Source organism: Canis lupus, chromosome 25 (genome assembly GCF_003254725.2).
Source record: "Canis lupus dingo isolate Sandy chromosome 25, ASM325472v2, whole genome shotgun sequence".
Taxonomy (NCBI): domain Eukaryota; kingdom Metazoa; phylum Chordata; class Mammalia; order Carnivora; family Canidae; genus Canis; species Canis lupus.
This window is the reverse complement of record NC_064267.1, coordinates 10910994-10937279: the sequence shown is the minus strand read 5'-3', so window position 1 is coordinate 10937279 and position 26286 is coordinate 10910994. Positions and strand designations below refer to the sequence as shown.

The 26286-nt window shown below is 38.4% G+C and overlaps 1 protein-coding gene across 8 annotated transcripts in view; it reads left to right on the top strand.

Moving 5' to 3' along the window:
- Positions 1 to 26286, top strand: part of MTUS2 (microtubule associated scaffold protein 2) — a 588485-nt gene continuing 562199 nt past the window's right edge. For all 8 annotated transcript variants that reach the window (XM_035720080.2, XM_025462603.3, XM_025462600.3 and 5 more), the window contains exons 1-2: positions 1 to 267; positions 17792 to 17865. The gene's annotated coding sequence lies outside the window, so the exon portion shown is untranslated. The remainder of the gene's footprint in view (positions 268 to 17791; positions 17866 to 26286) is intronic.

The window sequence follows — 26286 nt, the reverse complement described above, 5'->3', positions numbered from 1 at the left end:
ACGGTGCGGGCGAGCGCGCTGCAGGTGCGGGGGCGTCCCCGGCCGCGCCGCCTCCGCGGGCCTCTGGGGCAAGTTTGCCGCGCCCCTCCCCGCGGCCGACCTCCGTGGCCCGCCCGCCGCGTCCGGACCTGTCGCTAAATAGAAAACTCGAGCTGGAAGAGGCGGCGGAGGGAGCGGAGGAGGCAGCGCGTCGGCCGCGGGCCGGGACGGAGCCCCGTTGAGGGCAGCGGCGGCCTCTTGGACGGCTGCCCCCGCTCTTCCCACCAGGTGAGCGAGTCGGGCCGGGGCCACGCCCGCCGGCAGGTGGCCGAGTCGGGGTGACGGCAGCCGGGCTCGGAGCCGCGCCGCGCCGCGTTTACCTGGCTTTTCTGTGCTCGCGGCACTTCTTCCTTCCTGCCCGCACCACCTGCTCGGGCTGAGGTCTGGCAGCTCATTTGGCGCCTTCGCTGCTGCCAGGTCAAGCGTCCTGTTTCGGGAGGGGGTAGGTGAGCGGACCCGAGTCCTTCCCTCCGCCTCCAGCTTCGGGTAATTTGTTCTGTGCCTTCGTCTTAATTTAGTATGAATGTGTTATTTCCTTTGAGCTTTAGGATGATAAAGCAGTGAAGCGGTTTGCTACATCCATTTTTTTCCCCTTCTCATTCTGAGCCTGTGCACAGAGGAATTTCAGGCACAGAAGTGATGTTACTACCGTTCTATTTTAAATACAAACATGGAAAGAAGTACTCTTGGCAGGGTACCAAAGGCGCCTGTACTCTCTGTTATATAAGTACTTCAAAAAATAGTTGCTCATTGGTAAAGTTATAATAGTGATTACCAGAGCACCTGAGGAGAAGGGTTGAAGAGAAGTCAAAACTATTTTCAACCCCAACTTTACTTGAAGAGAAGCATGGTCTTAGCTTGAGGGATCCTTTAAGATGATCTAGGGAGGGCGCGTCCTTTGAACTCATTAGACAGATTTGCAAAACATTAAAAAGTAAAAGAGGTTCTGTAAAGGCTATTGAGAAACTTCGTGAAAAATTTTGACTACTTATTGATAGAAATAAAAACAGAAGATCCCACAGATCTCTCTTATGGCTTTCAAACTACTGAATGATTTTCTTTTTATATCTGGTAGAGACTTAGTAATTTTGAGCTATCGGTTATTAAAGATCCCTCCTCACTAAAACTTCTTGTATCCATGGTTATTTTCTTTTCAGGTAAGAAGAAGACAAAAATAGAAAACGTCGGAAATTCTGATGTCTAGGCACCCCCTCTTGTGCCCCCACCTTAGTATTCCTATCTGTTTTTAATTTATATTATCATGGTTTGGGGCGATGCTGAGGCATTTGAAATGTTAAAAGCTCTCTTGCTGATTCTTGTGCAGCCAGGGCTGAGACCCATTGGGGAGCACTGCTCCTTTTAGTTTTATCACCTTTTAGCCCAACATGTGGCTTCAGTGGTGTAAGGTAAATAAAAAAAAAAAGTGGTTAAAATTTGGGGGAGGTTATGCCTAGATGGCTCAGTTAGTTAAGCATCTGCCTTTTCTCAGGTCATGATCTCGGGGTGTTGGAATTGAGGCCCACATCAGGTTCCCTGCCCAGCGGGGATTCTGCTTCTCCCTCTTTCTGCTCCTGCTCTCTCTCTCCATCTCCCTCAAATAAATAAAATCTTTTAAAAAATGGGAAAGAAAAACAGTATTGGGAAGATGTGTCGAAGAATTATAGTATGTGCACTTTTGTATTGTATCCAGAGGTCTTCCTTGATTATTTTTTAAGCCTGCAGAAGTCCTTGTTGTTTCTCAGAGACCCATAATTCCAAGTAAAATATGTAGAGGAGTCCTAAGTGGGACATTTCTTTGTGCCGAGGTAATAGTGAAGTTGAGTATAGTGTCAGGGTTTTGCTTCTGGGTGCACGAAAAGATAATCCAGCCTTATTAAAAAAATCTAATTAAAAACTTAATGTAGACTAGTAAATTAAGTGTGAAAAGCTTTTTATTATTTTTAAGGTTGGAAATAGACCTGGCTGCTGACTCAGGGTTTTCTGTCTACCTTATGTAATTTCAAATATTCAGCTCTTATGGGTGGTTTATGAAGGCTTATGTAAGAACTATGCTTTTTCATACTCTGTTCAACTCTGTGTTTTGGCTATTACATAATTGACACAGTACTAGATTGTTAGAGCCCAAATAGGGGAAGGATGCACAACCCCAGGCCGGCACATGGACTTTTATAATGAATTGTGGCTGCCAAATTAGAGGGAACGGCAGGGATGGAGGTTTGTGAAAGAGAGATAAGAATAGCATCTAGAGGATTGATGTAATAGAATGCTGTTAAGCTTAGCGGTTTTCTAGAGATTTTAATGCTGCGGTATAAACCGCTCTAGTCTTTTATTTCTCCCAGCAGAGGCGGATTTACTGGGAAGCTAATGAATCTTAAACTTCAGGGCCCCTCACACAGGTTTCTTCTGAGCCCCTGGAAAGCCACTAGCAATGAGTTCACATGGTCATACCTAATTTTGTGTTTGCATTTTAGATTTTTTAAAAATAAGGATGACACTCTCTCCACCCCCCTGCCTCCCATCATATAAATGTAATGCTCTGCAAACTTGGAATCTCTTCTGGCTCTCAATTATTTTTGAATGTTAAGTTAACTTGTAAAAATGCTTTTTCTCCTTTTAACATCCCCAGTCTTCTGAAAAGACAAAATTTGAAATCTGGCCAATGGTGTAGTTGACCTACTGAAAAAGAGCAAAGTGCTATAACCTAGGGCTGTGTGGAGCTACTGAGATCAGGTGGTTACCTGGAGAACCAACTCTTTGCCTTGTGATTTTGCACAAATGGGGCTTTTTTTGGACCTGGGTGTAAGTCGGAGGTGGAGAAAAGCCAGGGGGAGGGGAAGGGAGGAAAGTGGGTTAAAGCCCTTCCACATCTCAGAGGCGGGCTGCTGAGGGGGAGAGAAGAAAAAATTAACTACCAAAGGAGGCTTCGTTAATAAAAAGTTAATAAGAACAGATAACATCAGCTCCATTAGGAGATCTTTTTGTAAACTCGTTAGGATCTGTCTCTAATATGAATTTTAAACAGAGGGCAAACTTAGGGCTGGAAAATATTCTGTGACAAACAAGTGCATGTCAGGAGGGACTCTGTTATGAACTGTTGACTTGACCTGTTAGCCTGATTGTGTCCACTGCAGGAATGTTCGAAAGGGGCTTGTTGAGAGGAGGGGAGGATTGTCCCTTTTCCTTCGACACGATTTCTACTTCCTATCTGAATTCAGATGCCTTCAGATCTTATCATCTTCATCCCTTTCTCACCAACCCTTATACCCATCCATCCAACCATCCCTCACTCCCCCAAACGGACTCTCTCTCCTTGACCAAACCTTAGTGGTTTGGGAGGACTGGGAGGACTCCTCTTGACCTCAGCCTCAGCCTGTAAGAACTGCAACTTTTACTACACTTTTCCCTACCACACCCCCCCACCCCCAATACATACACTAAGACACTTGACAAAGTCTAAAATGGCTTCTAGCAGCCTCAGGCATGTTTCTGGGATGACCCAGCCCTCCTTGAGTTCCTGTCTGGAAAAGCCCAAGGCTGCCAAAAGGATTTACCCTTTGTATCGGGCAACACTTGATTGTGGGCCCCTGACTTCCCTTTCATTGAGTGGTTATTAGAAAAACTTAAAATCATCCTTTCTCTGTCCCTCTGAGATGGGGATGTATCTCCTACAGGTCAGGAGTGTCTTTCCCAAAGATCTGAAAGCCTTTCCTTTGAATCGATCGTAATCATTAGGGGAGGATAGGGCCTTGGTCTCCCAGTCTCTGGGGGAGCCTGACTTTGGCAGTGCCAGTTAGCAGGCTCAGATGGCCTAATTGTCCTGACATTGAGCAGCCACCCTACCCACCTCCTTGACTTGTTCCCCCTCCTTTTTCCCCCATTCTTTTTTTAAGACACCAGTTACCTCTACATGGATTGAAGGTAAGTTCTATACTGAAGTCTCTTTCCTCTTTTGCAGGGTGTACTGAATAAATTCTGTCTCTACTACTCTTAGTGTCCAGCTTTGTTTTTCTTTAAGCCTCCACTACATGCTCTAGAGTCTAGTCTATTTGTGCCAGAAGCTGTTCTAGGCATTAGGTATTACAGAGCAGTGAACAAAACAGGAAAACTGTGCCCCTGAGGAACTCAGAGTACAATGGATAAATTTAAATAAATATTCAGTATATCAGGTAGGGATAGTGCTGCAGAGAAAAGTAGATCCTAGAAGGAATATATGGCAAGAAATTGCTGTGTCAAGAAGGGTGGTCAGGAAAAAAAGAAAAAAAAAAAAAAAGGAAGGGTGGTCAGGGAAGGTGTTTCTGAGAGGGGACATTGAGTGGAACCCTAAAGGAGATGGAAGAATGAGCCATATGGATGGATATCTGGGGAGGAGCATTTTGCTCATTGGGGAACAGGTAGCGTAGGGCCCTTAGACCAAAGCTCTACTGGCACATGGGAGGAGCAGCAGGGAGTCTGGTGGTGCAGGCAGTTGTGAGGGATGCTAATCCTGATGGCCAGCGCTTCCCCACGACAGCAGCCTACCTCTGTAATTATGCAGTGGTGGTTTCTTGGGCCTACCCTAGGTCATTCCTCTGTAGCAACCTGAGGCTGTGTCAGGCAAGTGATGGTGTTGCTCTTGGGACTCTGGGTGGTGTGGTGGCTTGGGACTGGTTGCAGCTGAGCCTCTTAGGGACATGGAATCCAGTCTACACCATTACATGAACTGGGAGTTGGAGGGACATTGTTTGTCTTCATTGATGGTTCCTATTGCTTTTGTTATAAGAAAGGGGCCAGTAGGAAAGTTGCTTTTCTGCCTAGGTTCCCTGCAGTCCCCTAGGAACAAATAGAACTGCGCTAAGGATATTGACAATGGGAACCATACTACTGTTTCTTAGGGAATGTGGAAATGTTGAGAATCTAGAGCAACTTCTGAGGTGAAACTGAGCTGGAGAGAACCCTGTGGCTTAAAGGCATCTGGATTTAGTTAGGTTTTGAGGAGGGAGAATTGCTCTTTGGCTGATGAGGCTCCCATATGCCCAGAAGCTGCCCTATAGCTAGTAACCAAAACATACACTGTTTACATACGGCCATTAAAGGTAAGTCAGTGGTGTATGTGGTTAGGGCTAAGCCAGCATTAATGACAAGTGGATATTGACTTTGGGAACTTTGACTCACCAGCAGAAATGAAAAGCCAACATGGTGTATTAGCTTCTATAAAGACTATAATAAGGGAAATAAATTTGTGCAGAAACAGGCTAATATTGGTACAGTGATTTTAAATGCGTTACAGAAGTGCAGTGGTAAAAGCATGGAGTATAGAGCTGTGGATTACAAAAAATGACAATAAAACAGCAGAAGCAAATAATGAACACTTAATAGGGAAGTTAAATTTCCACACTTCACCAGACAATTACTGTAGAGTACTAATCCAAAAACCTAATATGAATACTATCTTTGTTTGATCCCAGTATAGGAGAAGTAATTTCAAATCATCTAGAATTATCTTTGTATTAAGCTCTTTGAAACTACTCACTCAAAATAGCTTCTCAAGACAGGTAGTCTTTCTCCACAACAGTTGTCTTAGGTTGGAAATGTTGCCACGTACTAAACCAAACACATTTTTTTTTTTGGTACCTAATTCTTATATTTCTATCAATTCTTTTCTGGAGATGACAATTTAAGAACTGAAATCATGTAAAAGAATACTTCGGTTGAAATTAATATTTGTAAGCCTGATGCTTTTCTGTTAGTGTTGCATTAATATCTTAGGAAATTTGTATGGCAGACATACCAAACTTTACATATAAATTCTACAGACTCCAACAAGTATTTCTTTTTAAAAAATCCACGTTGTTTTAGTTTAACTGGCAACTACTAATGAGCTTTATGCTGAGAGCTAATATGCCTCTACTAGAAGACTTAAGTTAGTTTAAAATAACTACTTTGTGCTCTACCCCTAAACTTCACACTGAAATTTTTCTGCGGATTTTGGGATTATCATTTTGACAACAGACCAAGATATTGTAATGAAATATAAAAGTGAATTAGAGCTAATATCTCAGTTTGGACAATGTGATCTGGAAATGACCTTTCTTTATGGTTGAGATTAGAGAGAGGCTAGTCAGACACTTGCCTCAGGTGTGGAATGTAAAGGAGTATCAGAAAACTGAGCAATAAAAATAAATGATATTTTAATGAAATTTAAAAAATAATAAGTGCAAAAATTCATGAGCAAAATACCAAATTTTTAAAAAGACAGGATCGGTGTTATTGATTTTTCCTTTGGTGACAGTCTCTAGTATGGCATGGCACAGCATTGTTACTGATCATGTCTTACTTTAAAATTTTGACATTCATATATTTTTTTAAAAAAATATTTATCTTAGAACCACATCTGGAATGTTAGAGTAAGGACTTTCTATAAATCTTCTCCAAAATAACAGTGAGTACAAAATTTCACTGAGGCAAATACTGTCAAAATAAACTATTTTAGAACTTCGGAATTGAATCCAAGAGTTTTGGCAATTCAAGAAGCATTTATTCAAGAAAAAACACTGACTTTCAGAATAGTGAACTTTGTGGCATTTACTTTTGTCACTCTTTTTTTTAAGTTCAATTAGCCAACATATAGTACATCATGGGTTTCAGATGTAGCATTCAATAATTTATCAGTTGCGTATAACACCCAGTGCTCGTCACATCATGTGCCCTCTTTAACACTCATCACCCAATTACCCCATCCCCCCACCAACTTCCCCTCCGGCAACCCTTAGTTTGTTTCCCAGAGTTAAGAGGCTCTCATGGTTTGTCTCCCTCTCTAATTTCTTGCCATTCTGTTTTCCCTCCCTTCCCCTATGATTCTCTGTGCTGTTTTTTTATACTCCACATATGAGTGAAACCATATGATAATTGTCTTTCTCTGATTGACTTATTTCACTCAGCGTAATACTCTTCAGTTCCACCCATGTCAATGTAAATGGTAAGTACTCATCCTTTCTGATGGTTGAGTAATATTCCATTATGTATATGTACTACATCTTCTTTATCCATTCATCTGTTGATGGATATCTTGAGTCTTTCCACAGTTTGGTTATTATGGACATTGCTGCTATGAACATTGGGGTGCAGGTGCCCCTTTGGATCACTACATTTGTGTCTTTTGGATAAATACCTAATAGTGCAATTGCTGGGTTGTAGGGTAGCTCTATTTTTAACTTCTTAAGGAACCTCCACACTGTTTTCCAGAGTGGCTGTACCAGCTTGCATTTCCATGAATAGTGTAAGAGGGTTCCCCTTTCTCCTCATCCTTGCCAACAATTGTGGTTTTCTGACTTGTTAATTTTAGCCATTCTCACTGGTGTAGTGGTATCTCATTGTGGTTTTGATTTGTATTTCCCTGATGGCAGGTGATGTGGAGCATTTTTTATGTGTCTGTTGGCCAGTTGTATGTTGTCTTTGGAGAAATGTCTGTTTATGTCTTCTGCCCATTTCTTGACTGAATTATTCATTTTTTGGGTGTTGAGTTTGATAAGTGCTTTATAGATCTTGGATACTAGCCCTTTATCTGATATGTCATTTGCAAATATCTTCTCCCATTCTGTAGGTTGCCTTTCAGTTTTGTTGACTTTTCTAAAAGCTTTTCATCTTGATGAAGTTGCAAGTTCATTTTTGCTTTTGTTTCCCTTGCCTTTAGAGATATGTCTAACAAGAAGTTGCTTCTCTCCTCTAGGATTTTGATGGATTCCTGTCTCACATTTAGGTTTTTTGTCCATTTTGAGTTTATCTTTGTGTATGGTGTAAAAAAAATAGCCCAGTTTCTTCTGCATGTGGCTGTCTGATTTTCCCAACACCATTTATTGAAGAGGCTGTCCTTTTTGCATTGGATATTCTTTCCTGCTTTGTCAAAAATTAGTTGGCTATAGAGTTGAGGGTCCATTTCTAGGTTCTCTATCCTGTTCCAGTGATCTGTGTGTCTCTTTTTGTGCCAGTACCATACTATCTTGATGATTACAGCTTTGTAATATAGCTTGAAATCTGGCATTGTAATGCCACCAGCTTTTGTTTTCTTTTTCAACATTCCTCTATTTGGGGTCTTTTGTGGTTCCATACAAATTTTAGGATTATTTGTTTCAGCTCTATGAAAAGTGTCAATGGTATTTGATAAGGATTGCATTGAATGTGTAGAATGCTCTGGGTAGCATAGACATTTTCACAATATTTATTCTTCCAATCCATGAGCATGGAATGGTTTTCCTTTTTCTTTGTGTCTTCCTCAATTTCCTTCATAAGTATTCTGTAGTTTTTAGATTATAGATCCTTTACCTTTTTGGTTATGTTTATTCCTAGGCATCTAATGGTTTCGGGTGCAATTGTAAATGGGATCCATTCCTTAACTTTTCTTTCTTTCTTTTTTTTTAAATTTTTATTTATTTATGATAGTCACACACACAGAGAGAGAGAGAGAGAGAGGCAGAGACATAGGCAGAGGGAGAAGCAGGCTCCATGCACCGGGAGCCCGACGTGGGATTCGATCCCGGGTCTCCAGGATCGCGCCCTGGGCCAAAGGCAGGCGCTAAACCGCTGCGCCACCCAGGGATCCCTTAACTTTTCTTTGTTAAGTCTCATTGTTAGTGTATAGAAATTCACATGATTTCTGTGCATTGATTTTGGTATCCTGCCAATTTGCTGAATTCCTGTATGAGTTCTAACAATTTTGGGGTGGAATCTTTTGAATTTTCCACATAAAGTATCATGTCATCTGTGAAGAGTGAAAGTTTGACTTCTCCTTTGTCAATTTAAATGCTTTTTATTTCTTTTTGTTGTCTGATTGCTGAGGCTAGGACTTCTAGTATTGTGTTGAACAACAGTGGTGAGAGTGGGCATCCCTGTCGTGTTCCTGACCTTAGCGGGAAAAACTCTCAATTTTTCCCACTGAGAATGATATTCACTGTGGGCTTTTCACAGATAGCTTTTATGATGTTCAGGTATGTTCCCTCTATCCCTACACTGTGGAGGGTTTTAATCAAGTAAAGATGCTACATTTTGTCAAAGGCTTTTACTGTATCAATTGAAAGGATCATATGGTTCTTATCCTTTCTTTTATTGATATGATGTATGATGCTGATTGATTTGCGAATGTTGAACCATTCTTGCAGTCCAGCAATAAATCCCACTTGGCCATGGTGAATAATCCTTTTAATATACCGTTGGATCCTATTGGCTAGCATCTTGGTGAGAATTTTGGCATCATGTTCATAAGGGATATTGGTTTGTAATTCTCTTTTTTGATGAGGTCTTTGTCTGGTTTTGGAACTTTGTGGCAGTAACTTTTTGTGGCATTTTGTGGCATTTAAACTTACTCTCATTACCTCTTTCTAGGCATAAGCCTTGAAAACTAAAAGCTAGTGGAAGGGTCAGAATGGAATCTGAAGTTTTCAAAATACCCATTTTCAGAAAACTGTCATTTTAGGACCTGTCTGGCAGCTACTGAAAACCTCCATTCTCAGAGCTTGTTTTTATTTTACCTGACTCAGAACTCATTCTGTGTGAACAGCCTTAGGCTATTTGTTAAAAAACAATCAGCAGCAGTTGTTTAACATTGCAGGTGCCTGAGGTGACTAAACCAGTTAGGATTAACAAGGGCTTGACCAAAAAACTTAAAGGAATAATTGGGATAGGAGATATCCATGGGATTTGAAAAGCTTTGATGTATCTTTTGGAATGTGTACATGTGCAGTTTTATACATGTGGCCAAGAAAGACTTGAAAAAGCCAAATATATCCCTCTGGATGACACTGAAGCTCTACAAAAACAGGAAGAAAAGGCTAAGGCAGAGTTGTAAACTGCATATCAGAGCATAGAAAGCATGTGTGAACACACACAAACAGCTCCTCAGCAAAAGTTGTGAAACATACTGGTTCAAAGCATTTAAGAACATTTCTGTTTTATCATCAGCTGACCGCTAAAGCAAACTGAGCAGAGACTTAAGCAGCTATATATGATAAACAGACTTTATAGAATTATTCCAAGGAATAGTCAAAGAGCATTATCATTAACAAAAACAACAAACAGTAACAACCTTTATGGAGAGTAGAATATGATTTTCATAGTTGCCATGTTATTTGAAATCTAGTTTTCAACACACAATGCAACAAAACAGGAAAATGTAGTCCATACACAGGGAAAAAAGCAAAATGTGTCCCTGAGAAAGTCCACATATTGGATTTATTAGATAAACATTTTAAATCAGTGATTTTCAATGTGTTTAAGGAGTGAAAGGAATTCATACCTAAAGAATTAAAGGAAAGAATGAAAATGATGTCTTACCTAATAGGGAATATCAATAAAGAGAGAGAAATTACAACAAAGGAAAAAACAGAAATTCTAGAGTTGGAAAGTACAATGATTGAAATGAATAAAAAATGACTAGATGGGTTCAACAATAGACTTAAACTGGCAGAACAAAGAATTAGTGAGCTTGGAAGTTAATCAATTGAAATTCTAGAATTTTTTTTTTTTTTTTTGCATAATGGAAGTCCCAGAAGGAAGAGAGAGAAAGAAACAGAATACTTGAAGAAACAATGTCCCAAAACTTGCCAAATTTCATTTAAAACATTACCCTGCATATCCATGAATGTCAGTGCATTCCAAATAGGATAGACACAGAGATCTACACTCAGTCAAGCTGTCAGAAAAAATAAAGTAGCTAGAGAGAAGTGAATAATGGCGTATAAGGGATCCTCAATAAGATTAACAACTAGCTTTTCTTCTGAAATCATGGAAGCAGAAGGTAGTAGGATGACATCTTCAAAGTGCTGAAAAAAAAAAGACCAATCAAGAATTCTATATACAGCAAAACTATCCATCAAAGAAAAATTAAGACCTCTCAGTAAAAACAGATAATTTGTCACTAGCAGACTTCCTTACCCAAAAAAAAAAGCAAAGGGAATCTTTTTAGTTGTAACAAAAAGAAATGTAAACAATAGCTCAACTACATAGAAGAAATAAAAAGTATCATTAAAGGTAATTACATAGGTAAATATAAAAGATAGCATAAACCACTAAGAAAATAACTTAAAAAATATATAGTGAAAGAGACAATAGGGGGAGTAAGATGTTATAATAAAATATTTAACATAAAAGAAGGCAGTAATGGAGGAATATAGGAACAAAAAGGTATAAGATATTTAGAAAACATAATCAAATGGCAGATTTAAATTTTACCAGTAATTAGGTATAAATGGACTAAACACTCCAATAAAAAGGCAGAGATTTGCAGAATGAATAATCATGATTACAGACCCACTTTATATTTAAACACAAATAGTTTGAAAGTAAAAGGATAATAAGCCTGAAAGAACTGGAGTGGCTATCCCAATGTTGGAGAAATTGACTTGAGGTAAAACATTATTATAAAGGATAAAGAAAGTCATTATGTATGGATAGAAAGGTCAGTTTACCAGGAAGACATTACAATTACAGATATATACACACATAACATCTGATTCCAAAATATATGAAGCAAAAACTGACAGAATTGAAGGGAGAAATAGAAAATTCAATAATAACAGTTGGAAATTTTAATATCCCACTTTGAATAATGGATTGAAACCAGGCAGAAGTTCAGCAAGGAAGTAGAAGATTTGAACAACACTAAAAACAAACTAGAACTAACAGACGTTCAGAGAACTCTGTACTTAACCAGAGCAGAATACACATTTTTCTTTTTTTTTTTTTTTAGAATACACATTTTTCTTAATTGCATTTAGAAATTCTTCAGAACAGACTATATTAGACCATAAATGTATAATAGGCCATGGAATAAGTTTCAGTGGTTTTATTTATTTTAATTTTAAGTTTTTAAAAGATTTTATTTATTCATGAGAGACACAAGAGGCAGAGACATAGGCAGAGGGAGAAGCAGGCTCCCTGATGTGGGGACTCGATTGCAGGACCCCAGGATCACTAGTTGAGCCAAAGGCAGACACTCAACCACTGAACCAGCCAGGCACCCCAATGATTTTAAAAGTATAGAAATCATACAAAGTAGAATGATCACAGTGGAATGATATAGAAATCAATAGTAGAAGGAAATTCAGAAATTCACAAAATGTGGAAATTAACACACTTTTAAATAGCCAGTGAGTCAAAGAAGAAACAAGGAAAATTAGAACATATTTTGAGGTGAATGAAAGCAAAAACATAACATACTAAAACTTATGTGATGAACGAAATTGGTACTTAGAAATTTATGTGCATGCCTGTATTAACCAAAGAAAAAAGCCAGTAAAATGAAAAGACAACCCATGGAATGGAAAAAATATATTTACAAACCATATATCTGAGAAGAGGTTAATATCCAAAATATATAGAGAACTCATACAACTCAATAGGAAAAGCAAACAATCCAATTTTAAAAATAGGCAAAGGATCTGAATAAACATTTTGCCAAAGAAGATGTGAGTGGCCAACAGACACATGAAAAGGTGCTTAGCATAACAAATCATTAGGGAAGTGCAAATCAAATATCACAAAAGTCTGTTAGAATGGCTGACATTAAAAAAAAAGATAAATGCAAGAATGTGGAGAAAAGGAAATGTACACTGTTGGTGAGAATGTATATTGGTACAGTCATTATGGAAAACAGTTTGGAGATTCCCCCAAAATTAAAATAGAACTACCATATGATCCAGCAATTCCACTTCTGTGAATATATCCAAAGGAAACAATTCCAAAGAAAATAAAACACTATATTGAAGGAATAGGATGTTCATAGCATCATTATATGCAATATCTAAGACATGGAAACAACCTAAGTGCCTGTGAGTCAGGATAAATGGATAAAGAAGTTATGATACATAGGAAAATTATTCAGCCATAAAAAGAAAGATGTTCTGCCATTTGCAACAACATGGATGGACCTTGAGGGGTTAAGCTGCATGAAATAAATCAGAGAAAGACAAATACTGTATGCTCTCACTTATATGTGGAACCTAGGAAAAAAACAATAAACCAAACCCAAACACCCAAGCTCATAGAAACAGAGATTAAGTTTGTGATTATTGGAGGTGGGGAGGTGGGAAGGGGTTAGGGAATTGGATGAAGGTGGTCAAAATGTACAAAATATACAAACTTCCAGTTATAAGTATTGCAGGTACATTGTACACTATGACCATAGTTAACACTGCTGTATGGTATATGAAAATTGTTAAGAGTAAATATTAAGAGTCTTATCAGAAGGAAAAAATCCTTTTTCTATATCTATCTGAGATGATGGAAGTTAACATAATCAATTCACAATATGTGTAGGTTAAATCATTATGTTGTACACCTTAAACTAACACAATGCTATATGTCAGTTGTAACACAAACTGGGAAAGATCCCCCAAAACAAAGGAGAGATCACAAATCAATAACTTAACCCTCCACTTTAAGGAAATAGAAAAAGAAGAGCAAATAAAACCCAAAACAAGTAGAAGGAGGAAATATAAAGATTAGAGCAGAAGGAAATAAAACAGAGAATAGAAAACAGAGAATATCAATGAACCCCAAATTAGTCCCTTGAAAAAAGTCAACTAAATTGACAAACCATTAGCTGTCTGACCAGTAGAAAAAGAGAAAAGACTCAGTTACTGAAATCAGGAATTAAACGAGCATCACTAGCCACCTTGGAGAAATAAAAAGGATCATATTATGAATAATTTTATGTCAACAAATTATGATAACCTAGATGAAATGCACAAATTCCTATGAAGACATAGAGTACCAAACTACTCAAGAAGAAATAGAAACTTTGAAGTGACCCATTATTTAAAAAATTCCCACGAGGCAAAGCCCAGACACAGATGGCTCCACTGGCAAATTCCACCAAATGTATAAAGAAGCCTTAACAATCTCTTAAGAAAATGGAAAAGGAAGGACATTTCCCAACTCATTCTTTGAGGCCAGTATTGCTTTGTTTGTGTAACACTTGGTTACATCAGTTATAAATTGGACAAAATAGGTTTTTCTAAGTATACTGTTCTCATGCTAAAACAAATTTGTAGGTACCTGTCTGCTAATAGAGATGCACATTGACTCTCTGACTTTATGTCCTCTTGTTTAAAAATACTATCTGTACCTCAAAAATCAAGATCAGATTGATGTAATTTCTAAATTTGAAAATTTTCTAAATTTGAAAATTATGCTTTAGGGTTTTTTGCTCACTCCAAAACTGAACCATTCTGTGTGGGGAAGATGGTTGCTTGCAACTTCTCTGTTCATTTTGTCCTTTTATAGGAATTCAAAAAATATTTCTCTATTAATTTTATGACTATTCTAACTAAATTTCACTTTCTCTCTAAAAAATTATTATTCAAATATAGTTAGCACATAGTGTTATATTAGTTTCAGGTATACAATATATTGATTCAACAATTCTATACATTTCTCAGTACTAATCAAGATGAATGTCCTCTTACTCTCCTTCACCTGTTTCACCTATCTCTCTACCTGCTTCCCCTCTAGTAACTACCAGTTTCTTCTCTGTATTTAATAGTCTGGGTTTTTTTTTTTTTTTGTCTCTTTCTAATTGTTCATTTGTTTTGTTTCTTAAATGCCACATTTGAGTGAAATCATGTGGTATTTCTTTATCTGAGTGACTTACGTCACTTAACATTATACCCTCTAGTTCCATCCATGTTATTGCAAATGGCAAGATTTTATTCCTTTTTTTATGGCTGAGTAATAATCCACTCTGTGTGTGTGTGTGTGTGTATACACACCACATTTTCTTTACCTATTCATCTATCAGTGGATCCTTGGATTGCTTCCATATCTTGGCCATTGTAAATAATGAGCAGTAAATATAGGGGTGCACATATCTTTTCAAATTGGTGTTCCCATTTACTGGATCATATGGTAATTCTTTTTAAAATTTTTTTTGGGGAGCCTCCATACTGTTATCCACAGTGGCTACACCAATTTGTATTCCCACCAACAGTGCACAAGGGTTCTTTTTTCTCCACATCCTCACCAACACTCATTGTGTTTTGTGTTTTTGACTTTAGCCATTCTGACATGTATGGTGGTGATATCTCATTGTGGCTTTGATTTGCATTTCCCTGATGATTAAGCATCTTTACATATCTGTTAGCCAACTGTATGTCTTCTTTGGGAAAATGTCTGTTCATATCTTCTGCCCATTTTTTAATTGGATTATTTATTTTTTGGTGTTGAGTTGTAAATACAGTCTTTTTATATAGGACTCTAAGGCATTAGGTAACACCTGCTCCCTTTGTCTTTTATGTCAACTTCCCTGTTTTGTTGCTTGCTGATGTTCTGCAGACCCTGCTCTGATCTCAGTGATAATTACCAGTGGCCTGGGGCTCTTCTGTGTGAGGTTGACCAGTTGGTTCTTAGGCAGCCTCTGGCTCTTCATAGAGTGACTTTGCTTAGTTATTTATTACCTAGTAGCTTCCACACATGTATGTATGTATAATATTCACATACCTTAGGTAGCACTCCTTAACTATGTTCACACTCTTATTTGATCACTGTATTAACATAATGTCATTTTCTAACTCCCTTTCACAATGAGTGGTGTAATTCCAACTGGTCTGTTAATTCCAGGCTGCTATATTTTCAGTAGCTCTTTATCTTTGGCTGTACCTATTATTATAATAATGATTTCCTTTCTTCGTTGCTATTAGCACTATCATTTAGCTATTGCCGTCATTAACACATGTATCTTCAACATTATGGTGGTCCACATTAGATCCTATTATCTTTGTTTTAAAAGGAAAGTCCATACTAGAACAGTGAAGAGTGCCTCTGATGGTAAGGTTTACTCTCCATGCATTTCCTCTCCTAGTCTTACATGTTTTGAAATTCTGATTGGATATGAACAAAACAGTAGCTTCTGCCTCATATGTCAACTGGGACTTTGCAAACAGATGCAGCTTTTGACCTTACATCTTTTCTTCAGATAATTAATTTTCAAAAATAGGGAATGTGTAATAGATAAATGGTCCTAACAGGAGATCAAAAAGTTTATTTTGCAGCTGGCTACTTGTTCTTGCAACAAGATAAAACAAAGCTTAAGGTAGGTTGCTCATTTAATGAGTCTCTCAGTATGAAGTAAAATCATTTAAACAATTTCCACTCCACCTCAGAAGAAAATATGTTGTGTAAACAGGTAAATTTTTGTACTTAGGGTATTCACCACGGCTCTATTCTATTAGTTTTAGTTCTAGTACTGTTGTGCATGTCTGCATTACATCCATAGTGTTGGGGGTGGTCATAGCAATGGTGGGATGGGGTGGGAGTGCTGGTTGTGGTAGCTCCTAAGATAGATGGGTTACTGAATATGTTAGAAGTAAACTTTTCTGTCTTTCCATCTGGGCTTGGACCTGTTTAATTTTCTCAGTATGGTGTGATACTCAGCACTAAGTACTGGGTTAGTGAGTAGGCAGCCCTTCTGCTTTCCTCCTCCTGCCTCTTGTTCCTCTCTTACTCTGACATGCTTTCCCTTTGGCTGTCCCCTCTTAGAGATTTGTATTCTTACTATCACCTTTTGCCTTCCAGCCCTCAGCTGTTCTCTCTGCCACATTTGTATTCTTGGAAAAGGCTCTTAATTCTGCAAGGAGGAAGCTGAGAGGGAATTGGCAGTAAATATACTGGGTTGGAAAAAAGAATTGAGGAGATACAGTCAGGCCCTTCCAAATGTTGGAGACAATTCACTTGTCATCTTTTAGGTACCATGAAGATGTTAAGTTGTAATGGAAACCGTTAATGCCCAATCCAGTGGTGCTGCTTCAGAAAATGACACGTGCTGAGCAATAGATTATTTTGAAGATTTCGTTGTTTTCCAATTCTATCATTTTTTCTTTTTGCTTGGGAAAATGATGAAATTTTCAGGTTTTGAGGTAAATGATGGTTGGATATCACCAATTTTATATGACTCAGCCTGATAATAGCAGGCATTCTAGGGCATCTATTGCAGTAGATCTGGGAGGAAAATTTGTATTTTTTCTGTCACCTAAAACTAATCTTGCTGGACAAGTTGGAGAGGAAAGTAATTTTTGCTGTTTTTTTTTTGAAATACAGCTTTATTACAGATTTAATTAATGTTACTATTGTTAATATTGTGAGACTCGTGGGACACCTGGATGGCTCAGTCCATTGGGCTTCTGACTCTTGGTTGCGGCTTGGGTCTTGATCTCAGGGTCATGAGCTTGCGTCCTATACTGGGCTTTGTACTGGGCATGGAGCCACTTAAAAAAATACTGTGGGACTCATAGTTCCTCTAGTTCTTTATTTTTTTTTTCTGAATAAGAAGAAAAGCATAACAAAGTATAAGTTTGGTGCCATTTAAGAAAATTAGGAATTACCAAACAGACATAATTATTTATGTATCAGAGGTATTCTTCCCCTGATAAGAGCCAAGTCTTAAGTTCTTAAGATATTTCATTTATATGGTGTATTTAAGAATCAGTTTTAAAATCATTAACTACTTGAGGGATTAAGAAATAAAGAAATTAGAAGTCATGTATTCACTGAGGATTAATCTGAAAATAAGATGAAGTATCTCTGAAATCCCAGACACAACCAATGGAAAAATGGCAAGTTCGTGAAACAGATCCACCTAAGAGTTTGATTGTGGTACAATTACTGCATAGATTCGAGCACTCCTGAACTAACTTCATTTTTCAGGGGGAAGCAGTATTACCATGAAGTAACTGGTTTCCTAAATATGGCTTCTTTCTTCTAACTTTTCCTCTGTCTTTTGCTTTCTAAGGTTTCTACACCTGGACCATCAACTAGGGCAAAGTTATCACCAATGGCAGTAAAACTCATTTTCTGGGGGTCAAGGTGAGTTTATGTGGCTCTTTATTATTATTTCATTTGAATTGGGTTCCTGTCATTCAAAGGAAATCACTCATGGTAAAGTTTTGGTAAATATAATCAATGAAAAAAGTCAATTAAAATGAATTCTGATATGGAAACTTACTTTAATTCTGCTTTTTAAAAAAATGTGAGGAATCTGGGTGTGAGCCAGGGTGGCTCATCAGTTAAGTGCCCAACTCTTAATTTTGACTCAGGTCACGATCTCCAGGTTGTGAGATCAAGCCCCATGTCAGGCTCGGGGCTCACTGTGGTGTCTATTTGAGATTCTCTCTCTTCTTCTCCCTCTGCCCCTCCCCCTGCTCACACACACACGCACACTCCCTCTCAATAAATAAATAAAATATTTTAAAAAATGTGAGTAATCTAATCAGATATTGATGAAATTGAAGTTCAGAGCAAAATATTTGTTAATGATGTTAAATTTGTGGAATGTGTCTATATGGATATCTCTTTTCTAGTGGTAATTGATCTGGGACAGAAGGTTATCATTTTATTTTTAACATGTGTTTAGTAATATCAGTTGACAGAAATAGGACAAGAGGATGCAGTTAGTACTTAGGGGCTTGCTTTGAGGAGAGGATGTGCTTAATAGCTGAAGTTATTGAGAGAGAAAGCCCAGATTGGTGGGGTGGGGGTAGTTAATGCAGTACAAACAGAGTTTATGAAACCAAGAGCAGATGCTTTAGTGAACAGGCAAGACCACAGAAAGTTTCAAATGTTTGAGAGAAGCTTTTCCGAGGGCCGCTGCTGGCCCATATGGCATTTTGTGCAAATTAGACAAAGGCATCCCTTCCACAGACACTTTACTTCCATCTGATGGAAAATTATTGAACTATACTGATTTTTAGAACAAGACACTTTCTTGCCATATGTTGGAAAATTATAATGTAAATAATCAAATTACCCATCTTTAAACCATCAATGTTGCAACAAAAATACACAGTTTTTGAAAGTAGAGATGCTAATGATGCGATTTGTGCCCCCTTAAATGTGGTGGACTTGCATAGTGTACAGCTTGACCAACTGCCAGGCTGGCTTTGCTTCATTGGGATTAAAATCAGGATAGACTCTAGGGAAGGGAAGCTTGTTATTAAGTCTGGTCATTGAGAAACAACAGCATGGGGTATGCCTTTCACCGGACACTTGGGTGACATGGAATAAATTTATCAGAGGGACAGTAGCTTCTGTAGGTTTGTAGGCCAGAAGGGATAGCCTGAGCTTTCTAGGGATAAAACTAGGAAAGGAAACCTAAACTTTCATGTTTTAAATCAAATTTATGACTGAGTTCCTGTGTATTAGTGTTATAGAGTGTCTACTTTCCGAGTCACAACATTACTCAAGTGGGCTTTGTTCTGTAGATTACCACTTCTGAGATGGTCTTGTTCTCAAAGATTATTTAAACTTGAGTGTTTTTTTTCCTCCAGTAAAGGGGAGTTGCTTTCACCATGGTGAGAGTGTTCAAAACGGATGGTTCTTCCCTACTTTACAGATTTTTAAATCTTCTGATGAGACAAAGATGTTAAGTTGATGTTAATGGGTAGATACCAATTGTTAAATATAGGGTAAGAAGGATGCAGCAGTATTTTAGGCTGAGGGATAGGGCTGCAGGTGGAGAAGGTGGCTGATAATTTATGTGTTATTGAGGAAGAGAAGAACAGATATGGGAAAAAACTTAATGCAGTGCAGATAGGTGATAATGTTTGTAGGAGTGGTCAGGATGGTGGTGGCAGCTGCGGGGGCTCTGGTGGAGAGATGTTGACTCCTATGAGGGAGGGAATGGAAGATGGAAAAGATGCGAGGCCATGGAAGCAAAATACACGACCCGAGAAAAAGCTTTTGCTTCTTTGGTGATGATGATGTTTATTTCCCATACCCCTGCTTATGGCTCCCATTTCTTTTATGTGTTTGTCTGTGTGTGTGTGTGTATGTGTATGTGTGTGTGGTGAGGCTTAAATACTGTGACTACAGAAGTAGAAGAACACGTGATCCGTGATCCATTCAGAGAATGATTTAGGTAATTCAGGGGAAGAGGCCCTGGTATTATTTACATATGAAACCCTTCTTCCCCACCCCTGTCACATATAAATGATCTATGTTTTGAAGAAAGATATTATGTGGATTTCTTTTCTTAATGAGTGGAGGGAGCATAAGGAAAACAGGGAGTGGATAAAGGAGGCTTTTATCAATCAGTACCCACTCCCAATCCCAGGTAATTGCTTAGATATCTGTTTCACTTTGTGGACATTATGTTGGATTTTTTTCTTTGCCTTTGGAATACCAAGGAAAGAGTGAGAGTAGGAAGATGTTTTGGGGTCTAATATTTGGCACCTGTGATATTAAGCTAATACTTTTGTGTTCCATTTTCCTTACCTTTCAGTAGGGAGAATGGTATTTGCTGTTATAAAATGCTGAGGAAGTCTTTGTGAAAACTCTAGCTTAAGAAATGTTAAAATGACACAGAATAATGTATTTAACAACAGTGTAGCATTCTCATTGTCACTAATCTCCATAATTTTTGGATTAAAACATTTTATCACTACATGATCCAAATAATTGCCTTGATTATTTTAAACATAGAGATATTTATGTTGATTATGTAAAAATGTACACACTCTGCTGTAAGATTTAGACATAAAGAGTAGCTTTTCAAAAAGGAATATTAGCAGGTTATCATGTGATGAAGGTTGTTTTATTAGGTATACAGTGCCATGTACTTAATGCATGCTTAATGGAGTGGAATGACTTTACAGTGTTTAAATGCTAATATGTGACACATAGTGCTGTGTTGAGCCCACCACACTTATTTTTCTCATTTCTCCTTAACACCCCGTGAAGTAGGTAGAGGTAGGTGGTGCCATCACTCTCATTCTCCAAATGGGGCTTGCAGCCAGCCATGCCCTTCACCATGAGGTTTCCTGCCCTGATTGAGATTCAGTAGACTCCTAGAAGGGTTTTTCCTTTCTCAGATTCTGTGTATTTCAGACTAGCCTTCTCATCCCTCATAATATGAAGCCTGATAGCTTCAGACACAGAATTGCTATAAAATTGAGCAAACAATTCTATCATTAGAGGGCAACAGCTGAACAAGGCCAGAGGAATCCTAAAAATAAATTTGCACCACATAATGAGATGTGAGGGGCTTGTTGGTTACAATTTGTTTCCCATAGACCTTAGAGATTTTTAAAGAATATGTTGAATCCCCCTTCAGCACTGCCAAAGAAGGTCCTGTGATTCTAAAATATTGAAATGTTAATAGGACTGAAATATCCTCAGATTTTTGAGGATATGAAGAAACTCAGCAATGTATGTGTCTTATTTTCTGCTTTAGCATTATTTTGAGGAATAGATTAGAGGCCCCAGGGTCTTAGAGTCCATTATTTCAGGGAAGACGAGGTTAATACTTTTCCATATCCATCTTTTCCTTAGATAGAAAACACAGGAGAAGAGGAGACTGGAAGCATTTTAATATTTAAATCCATAGATCCAGAGCCCAGAATTTTAGGAAATTGGTTGTGGAGGTGAAGGGAGGCAGAGTCAGTAAATGTCACATAGTTGATCTTGTTAAGATTATAGAAACCACATAGGTTTCTTTGTTGTCTGTTTTTACATGTGCACAGCCTGCACAATTTTCTATGCACTGCTCACTCTACTGTTAGATACGTACTATTATCTGGCCTCTCTAGCTAGGATTTAAACCTGTGTTCTGTGTGAGGCGAGGCCAGATTTTATTAAAGTAGGTCATCAGGGCACACACACAGAGGCCTGGATCTCACTGGCACTGTGTCATCTTGGTTAATTAAATGAGTAAGCACGCCAGTAGGCAAACGAAATGGCTTCACTCCTGCTATTAGAGGCAGATAGCAGGGAGCCGTGTAATACTTGAACACGCGTCCAGTTAATGATGAATTACAATGGGAATCCTGGAAGAGTTCCTGTGATACTCACATTATGTCAGATGAGTTCATTGTATTTAAAATTATCACAGAAATTACAGAAGAATTAAAAATGGATAGGTTATTCAAATGTTTTATGAGTTACTTTTAGTACATTTTAGTAAATGTGGGTTCCTTCCACCCCTCTCCTCTGGGAAGCACTGCGAACCCAAGCTGACATCAGCCATTTGGCAGAGATTCCCTGGGGCAGCAGCTTGCTTGGGACGTTGTGTAGAGAGATCAGTTGGAGATCCATTTCTTGTTCTTTTGAAGGTTGTATTTGGTTCTGTCTAATGCTAGGAGAATGAATTAAATTATGAGTTAAAAAATGGCTTTTGCAGATTTGCCTTTGCCTGAAAAGGATTTTGTATTTAAATTTGCATCATGTTTTTATGGTTATTATTCATTGTACTTATCATCTTGATCTTTTAAAATGCCGTGTGTGTGTGTGTGTGTGTGTGTGTGTGTGTGTGTTATATTCAACTGCTAGCATGAGGATATTCCCCTTAAATGCCAAGATGGGCAGAATGGCCTTTTCAGAAGTGGTTGTTGAGCTGCATAGACTGGGATGCAACTTAGGCCTGTGGGTGTGTGTGGGGGAAGCAAGGGTCTGCAGCATTTTCTGATCTTGCTCCAGGAAGACCAGCTCATTACTGGAATATAAGCTCTATAAGGGCTGATGTTTGTTTATTCACTGCTATTTTCCTGGTACCTTGATCACTGAATGCCTGACACACGCTGGGCATTCAGTAAATGTTTGTATGATGAATAAGGCAGCCTGGAAGCTGGTTACTCTGGGCAGTGGAATCCTTTTTCTTCCATCTCAGTTGGAGGAAAACAGGAAGATGCACGTAGTCCTTCTCTTATTCTTTCCACAGCAGAGACATAGTGAGAGATTAAGGCAAGACTTAGGTTTCATTTAAGAAACTGGAGAGAAGCAATCCTTTATTCATGGGATAGCACTTAACTGGTGCAAGTACTGGCTTTGCAAGAGGGTCCCTGATAAATTGGATTCCTCTTTATGCTTTTATGTATATAGACAGTTGTTATATTTGTTGTGTGGAACCACACAGGTCATGGGCAAGCCATGACAATGGATGCTGTGAAGTTTGGTGATATTCTGGGTTATATCGTAGCAGTTTGGAGTATGTGACCTGACTTGCATTACAGTTTCTCCCTGTAAAATGGGGTAGCACCTGTCCTGTAGTTCTGGAAGGATCCAATGAGGAATAAGGGAGAGCACCCAATAATGTTACAGTGCTGGCACAAAGGAAATGTTGCATTCCCTTGCAAGTAAGACCATGTTTAAAAGTCTCCTTTGAGAAGCTGACATTTCTAGACTTGCTAAACTTTAAAAAAAAAAAAACATACGTAGATTTTTCCCTGCTCCTTTCTCAAAATAGGGCATATTAAACAGTCCTGTACAGGAGTAGGGCTGCTCAAGTTATAGATTTGGCACCAAGGAGATTGTTTATGCATTTAATGACTATGCCAATCTGAACTAGTTTGTTAATGAACCAACATTCTTAAATGTGGAAGCCACAAGAGAGCAGACCATGGGGAAATCTAAACTAAGTTTTGAGGTCTACCAATCCAGGGCATCTTTCTCCTCAGAGTTTAATTTGTGGAATAGTGATTTTCTGTAATAACTAAAATGCATGAAAGAATTAGATTGGAAATGCTTGGCCAATTTTAAATTCTAAGATGTATTCAGTTCACTGGAGCATTTTAACATCAACCAAAATGTATGGATATACTTCTGAGCCCATCAAGTCAAAAGCTGTAGTGTCCTTTCAATATTCTGTTCTTTTTTTTCTCTTTAAGAGAAATTAAATTATCTGGGCAGGTTCATCCCCACAGATGATTATAAATGTGAAAATAATATGCCACTTACGGTGGATTTTTAATAGACTGCTTGTCAGAAGAACTCATGTTTTCTTCCGCTTCATGTAGAAGCAGTTCTTGTTATGCATTCAGAAAACAAAGCAGTCTTTCATTTATTAAGAAAATGCACACTTAACCAATGAATTTAGTAGGAGAAGGGTATTAGGTCTTCTCCTCTTTCTAAAAGGCAGACATAACAGAAATGATAGTCTGTGAAGCTTCTAGCTTTGCAGCACCTCAACTGTGCCTTGTGTGGGATGTGTCCTTCTATATCATGCTGTAGTTATTTACAAATATGTTATTTCCTTACTGGAACTATGCTCCTTCACTGGCATGATCCATATCTCATTCACTTCAGTCTTATTTGACAAAATGCCTTGCACGTAATGGGCTTTAGTAAATATTTGGTGAATGAAAACGTTGTCTGAGCAAAGCAGAGGGCTGGATTCATTGTTTGTGGTTCTCATCATTTAAGATGGGAATGGTGTGGGAGAGTTTATATCCTTAGATCCTGGGTGAGCTACTGCAGTGGACTGTATTTAGAATGGCAAGAGAAGTCTGCCAGGAACTCACCTAAGGTGACTTTCTTGGTAAAGTAGGAATATGTTGAAATAGACATGAATAGTTTGGATTTTCTGTAAATAGAGTCAATAGTTTTTGAATTTTTTGGTGGCACTTTCATTCTCCTTGTTGGATCTAGTACAAAGGAGAAGGTGGGGATGAGGGTGGAATCTACAGTTTTGCCTCTCAGAGGGAAGAGACAGGGAATATGGGAGCCCTGAGAGGGAAGAAGGACAGTGACTGGTCTGAAAGAGAAGGGAAAAGGACCCACTGCCAGGAAGGAGTCAGGAGAGTAACTCCGTAAGATATAGGCCTAGGTTAGATTCTAGAAGACATTAAAGGTAACTTTAGAGATTTTTAAGATGACTTTTGATTCTGTCACCATCTTCCTTATTATTTGCACTGTGTCTTCTGTCTTGTTATTGTTCTGGCAAATGGTTGGGAATTGGTAAGGAGTTGGTAGGATGGTTTTGCTGGGAAGCCTAGTTTCTTTCCCTACATGGCCTAATTTGTCCATTTGCACTGTCTGAGGAAACCAGGCAGCTGCTCTGAAGATCGATGCCACTTAGAAGTTACACTTTCTAATGCCAGCGGGGTCCCATATCGTTCCAGCATCTGGGTGTCCACTATCTGCAAAGCTCAGCCTTGGGAGGAGAGCAGGAGTGAGAAGTAAAGCTAGGCTTTTTCCCATGGCAGACACTGGCATTTACTTCCCTGGGCCGCCTTCTGCCTTGGCAGGGCTCAGCCCTCATATATTTGACCACTCTGTATATAAGCCTACAGGGTAATGCTCTGAATCCTTAGCAGAAATGCAGGACTCTTTGCAACCTCCATGTTTTATCTGCAGTTTCTGCTACCTACTCTTTTTTGTAGTTCAGGTGTATAAGTATTCATCAAATGTTTGCTTGCTCTGTGATATTTACTATGTTAGATACTAAAAACGTAAATAAAATTCGGTTTCCATTTTCTAAGAATTTATGATCTGATGGGATAAGACCAATATGTAAACAATGGTTTAAAGTAATGTTACAGGGGAAGCATGGAGGTGAGACTCACAGGTCACCTCTTCTCCCTTCTTCCTAAGCCTCTTACATTTAGTATGTTTGGGCCAATCAGTATTGATTTGATATTGGTGTTTTATATCTGTAGTACTCTTTGACAACAGTTGCTGAACTGAAAAATAATTTTAGCTACTCCAAGAGCTGTAAGAGTCAAAAGAAATAAGTTATACACAGTGGTATCTAGTCTCGCAGGACAAGAGACTACTACAGTTGACCCTTGAACAACGTGGGGGTTAGGGATGCTGATCCCTCTAAGCAGTTCAAAATCCACAAGTTTAACTTTTGATTTCCCCAAACTTAGCTACTAATAGTCTGCTGTTGATCAGAAGCTTTATCAATAACATAGACAGTTGATTAATTTATGTTTTGTGTGTTATATGTGTTTTATGCTGTATTCTTACAATAAATAAGCTAGAGAAAAGAAAATGTTATTGAGGAAATCATAAGGAAAATGCATTTCTAGTACAGTGCTATGAAAAATCCACATATATTCTACCTGTTTTGACCTATATTGTTCAAGGGTCAACTATATTTTGGAAATATTTTCAATAATAGGGGGTGTGATTGTTGAGTTTAAAGAAAATTAAATTAGAAGAATCTTCTAGTAAGCTTTGCATTAATTATCACTTGACAGTATTCTTACCTTTTCCCCCCATCAATCTCTCTGCTATTGACAAAAGAATATTTTTGGCTTGAATGGTCTAGATCTCAATGAGGATACTTTTGCTCTCTCTCTCTCAGTGGACATATGGCAATGTTTTGAGACATGTTTGGTTGTCACAACTGGAAGTGCTATTGGCATCTAATGGGTAGAAGCCAGGGATGCTGCTTGTCATTCTGTAATGCAAGGAAGAGTCTCCCACAAAGGATTTTCTGTCCCAAAATACCAGTTGTGCTAAAAGTGGCAAAATTCTGGTCTGAATGAATAGCCTATATTCCTCATATTC